This window comes from Penaeus monodon, chromosome 2, assembly GCF_015228065.2.
Source record: "Penaeus monodon isolate SGIC_2016 chromosome 2, NSTDA_Pmon_1, whole genome shotgun sequence".
In the NCBI taxonomy this organism is placed as follows: domain Eukaryota; kingdom Metazoa; phylum Arthropoda; class Malacostraca; order Decapoda; family Penaeidae; genus Penaeus; species Penaeus monodon.
The window spans coordinates 8,113,150-8,118,614 of NC_051387.1; positions in this window are offsets into that span (position 1 = coordinate 8,113,150).

Consider the following 5,465-nt stretch of genomic DNA (forward strand, 5'->3'; position numbering starts at 1 on the left):
AGATAGCTTGGAATTTTATGATTAGATACGTAAGGTGTTTAAAACATACATTGGGATAAGGAGACAATGAGTAATCGAGGTACAGTGCTCATGGGAAACAAACACACACACACGCATACATGCATACATACGTGTGTGCATGCGTGCGTACGTGTGCGCGCGCGCGCGCGCGCGCGTGTGTGTGTGTGTGTGTGTGTGTGTGTGCATATATATTATATATATATATATATATATATATATATATATATATATATATATATATATATGTATATATGTATATATGTGTATATGTATATGTGTATATGTATATATGTATATGTATATGTATATATATATATATATATATATATATATATATATATAGATGCATATATTTGTGTATTTCCAAATATGAATACACAGAATACCACCTTCGAAAAATAAAAATGATAATTGAAAGAAAAAAAAACGCTCACACACTCAAGCATCATCTATTAAAATAAAACAGTTCCCCCAGTGATGTCCTCCGACGCTGTCATGTTTCCTCCGCCTAGTAATTAAACTTTAAACGTTTCCTCGTAGTTCATTTTCGGAGAACACAAGCTGGACTTTCACGGGTCGAGAGAAAGAGAGATGGATGGAGAGGGGGAGAGAGAGGGAGGGAAGGATGGGGGGAGAGAGAGAAAGAGAGGAAGGGGTGAGAGAGAGAGAAAGAGAGGGAGGGAAGGGGTGAGAGAGAGAGAGAGGGAGGGAAGGGGTGAGAGAGAAAGAAAGGGAGGGAAGGGGTGAGAGAAAGAGAGGGAGGGAAAGGGTGAGAGAGAGGAAGCGAGTGAAGGGGTGAGAGAGAGGGAGGGAAGAGGTGAGATAGAGAGAGAGAGGGGGGGAAGAGGTGAGAGAGAGAGAGAGGAAGATGAGTAGGGAAGAGAGAGAGAGAGAGAGAGAGAGAGAGAGAGAGAGAGAGAGAGAGAGAGAGAGAGGATGACAGATACAGGCAAAGGAAAACGAAGGGGGGCAAACAGGGAGGAAGGGACTGAGAAAGAGATAAAGGAAAGGAGAAAGAGAAAAGGCGAGGGAGGAAGGGAGGCAGAGAGAAAGCGAGGGAGGAAAATTCGGCATTTTTTTTCGGGACAAAGTTTTGTTTGATCTCTGTAATGAACATTGTGTAAGTCTTCCTATCGACCTTTCAAGGGAATGAAGGCCAGGATCTTGTGCTTTAATGACCTTTTTTGTCTGTGCTGTATCTCTGCTTGTATCTTAGCATAATTAAAAGTCACCCTGTAAATGCAACACTTATTTTTTTTTTTATTATCACTGTACGAGCTTAGACAAGGCAATATAATACAGTGATGTAATATAAAAACATATTACTTATGTAATAATATATCTATAGCTATTATAAATATGATACAGCTGTAAATACAGTATTATTTATCGTATATATATAATATATATATATATATATATATATATATATATATATATATATATATATATATATATATATATATTGTAATGTCAAATTAAGATATTACCCTTCCATAAGAACTTGTACATGTATCACTTGAATGTATTTCTGAATGTCATATGATGTCTTTTTCTCTTTTATCGCGTAAAAAAAATCCAGTATTATTGCTATAATTCTATTTCAGAAGCTTCTCGGTATTTCGCTTTCCTATCAATCAGACGACTGGCATACAAAATAAACCACTGCTTTATATATATATATATATATATATATATATATATATATATATATATATATATATATATATATATATATATATATATGTATGTATGTGTGTATATATATATATATGTGTGTGTGTCTTCTTCTTTTAACGGTAGGTTCATGTCTGAGCCGCCGTGGTCACAGCATGTGTGTGTATGTGTGTGTAAATACATATAATATATATATAGATATATAGATATATAATATATATACATATATAATACATATATATATATAGTCACATCCTACCGACCCCTACGGATTTTTGATACTGTATGCGACGGACATTTCATTTGGCATTTGCAGATATCACGACAGTAATTTCATAATCTGTCACCAGAGAGACAACGGTTATCAAACCCAGCATCGCAGTTTTGACCTTCTTTTTACTTCTTTTACACTTTCTTCAGCTTACAAATGGGATTTGTGTGTGTGTGTGTGTGTGTGTGTGTGTGTGTGTGTGTGTGTGTGTGTGTGTGTGTGTGTGTGTGTGTGTGTGTGTGTGTGTGTGTTACAAACTATCTTGCCAAAATATACCTAATGGTTTTAGACCTCAGACGCGGAGGCCACGACGCTGATGTGATGCTGTGCTACTAATATACCCAATATCGTCCCTATTATCTGTTCCTGACGGGAATATAGAAAATCAACATATTTTTTTTTACAAGACAGTTCAGATTTTACGTCCTAATATTAAGAGTTCCTTCAAGATTGATCCTATATAGAGAGAGATGGATATTTATACATGATACAACCTTTTGGAAATTACAACCAAGACTGCAGACTAGACTTCTCTTCAGGCGGTGAATATTGTATTGGAAATGATGGTGTTTCGCTGAATTCAAAACAATGCTGGGAGAGTCTTCCTATTCTTTCCTTGTTGTGTTTAAGCGATTAATTACGAAGTTTGGATATCTATTTTCAACGTACCTTTGTCATGTTTGGTGTACTGACGGATCCCTGCGTAATCGTAGGTCTATTTTGCATTTTTGTTCCCTGTTAATATTCTCCTCTTTAACTCCTCGTCCTTATCTCTAATGTCGTAAATCTCTGTTTATGTTTTCCTGATAAAACCCCCATACGTTTATGCATAAAAACCTATCTATCAAGCAGTATATGTAATTTAATCTGTATTTTCATCTTCAAGGCAAGTAAACAAATTTCCTTCGAAAAACCTGTTTTGACTTTCTAATTTTATTTTCCCATGTTATTTCCTTTTCATCTGCCTCGTTCACATTCTCAAAATGTTCAATATTGTTATTGAACATATCTGACACATGCTATGTATTAAAAAAATATACGGTAACTTATAGCGCAACATATGCATTACAAGAATACCACTACTTTACAGCTCAATTATCAAGAAATAAAAAAGATAGAAAAATAAATGAAAACATCACGCAACACAGAACACACAGCCGTGTATATATGACAAACACCATTATTCTTTTTAGTATTTCAGGATATTCAGCATGGTTACATGAAAACAAGTGAAAGGAAACCGCAACCACGGCGGGAAAATAGACAGGAAAAAAAATCAGCCCCAAATAACATATCATTTTAGTGTTCAGTTCGTGCCATGTGTTACCGAAGCCCTGATTTTTTTCTCTCTCTTTTTTTTTTGTGTGTGTGTTTCTTTCTTCTTTTCAGTCTCTTTCTCTCTCGCTTCTTTTGTGCAAGATTTTACTCGTGGTATATTTTTTCAAAGCCTTATATTTTTCAAAGCTGTTGTGACTTTTAAAATGCACGAAAGATTAAGCTCATGATTTACTTATATAATCTCGGTATTTCATACGCACTTATCCTATCGTATTCGCCCCCTCTTTCTAAAACCAATAAGCCAAAAATCTATCAATGACCATAGTCTCGCTATATTTCATATCGTCTCCTTTTTACTTCTAAAGTTCCCCCCCAAAAAATATCAGATCCCATTTCACTTTTTTCATACTGACCATTCATTTCCCACAAAACGAATACCCCTCCCCCTCAAAAAAAAAAAAAATCTATCAGATCAACATAACTTCACTCCACTGAATACAACCTCACTTTCCTTCATAATGTCTCTCCTTCTTTCCTCATAATCAACACGCCAAAGATATACCTCTCCAACGTAAACACACCCTCTCCTTTCCACCGATTCCTTCCTCTTTCACCTAAGCCAACAAACCACAGATTTGTCAGACCAACAAATCTCGTATTTCCACAGTCCACTGCATTTTCTAAACTCCCTGGCACGCCGATCTGACAGGCAGGGTGGAGTGTGGTTGATATAATATCGGAAAATCGACAAGCGCCATGCAGAGAGGCCACAGCTTGCTCACTGCATGGCGATAGTGAACTGTAAAAAAGAAGTGATTTTCTGTGTTATTGCTAGGACTTGACTTATGATTGTTATTAGTTTTATGTTGTTGTTTATTGTTGTTGTTGTTGTTGTTGTTGTTGCTGTTGTTATTACTGTTGTTTATCATCATAATCATCATTGTTATTGTTATTACCATTATGCTATTGTTGTAGCCGTCGCTAATGGTGATATTAATACATCAATAACATAATATTGATAATAAAAATAATTGATAATTTTGTAAATGATGATGATGGTAATAGTTATTACTATTATCACTCTTATTTTTATTATCAGTATCATAAGTATTACAACTATTATTACTATTATCTTATTATCATGATAATTAGAATTATCATTATTATAATTAGTATTATCATTATCATTACTATTCTCATTATCATATAATTATCATTACTACTCTCATCATCATCATCATCACTTTGTCATTACCTCAATTATTATTATCATCATTATCACTATCATTATTGTTAATGTTACTGCCATCATTATCATGACTGTTATATCATTATTATTAGTTATTACCGATCATTATCATTATTATTATCATTGTTATCATTATCATTACTTTCATTATATCTCCCCAAAAAAGATGTTCTTATTCTTCCCTCGTCTACTGTAAAACCTGCCCATCATCTCCCTCCATCACCTTTTTTAATCAGACACAAAGTACTCATTCTCCTGTCATTCATCATCACGATCCGTCGGTAACTTTTCGTTTAATCTTGCTGGCAATGAACCAACTCCCCAATTAAGCAATTCTACGAAGCATAAAAAAAATATATAGTTCTTCGATGAAAATAATGAATAAATGAAATGAAATTAAGGCCTAGTTGTAGAAATAAATAATTAAATAAATATAAACAATTAATAAATAAAAAACAATATGTATTTCCAGTATAAAATAAAACCAGAAAAACATTAGTCAACATGTCGTTTCGATTAAATGTTCTCAGAAAGTATGTGTAATTAAGCGAACCTGCAGTAATTATACTGGAAACTTAATCAAGAGCCGTTAGTGACATCTGTTCCTTTCCGTAGTTATTCAAAATCATTTTTACCTTTTTACCTTTTTTAATCATTGATTCTCATCAATACCTTCCCTAAATTAAAAAAAAAAAAAAAAAAAAAAAAAAAAAATCTTGAAGTAAAAATGCGTGAGGGGAAAGTAGGTGAAGCTGACGTAAAAGACCTGGAGCCAATTAACGTAATCAGCAGGTGTTTGCTAATTAGGTGAGCCTCCTCAGTAGGTCACATAATCACGGGCGTTTTTTTTAAATCTCGCTTCAAATATTTTCTATTAAGTCCAAAAATTATCATTTTTACTTTTTAAAGATGTTTATACATTCACGATAAAAAAAAAAATCGCTAATGTTTACTTACAATAAAAGTAGA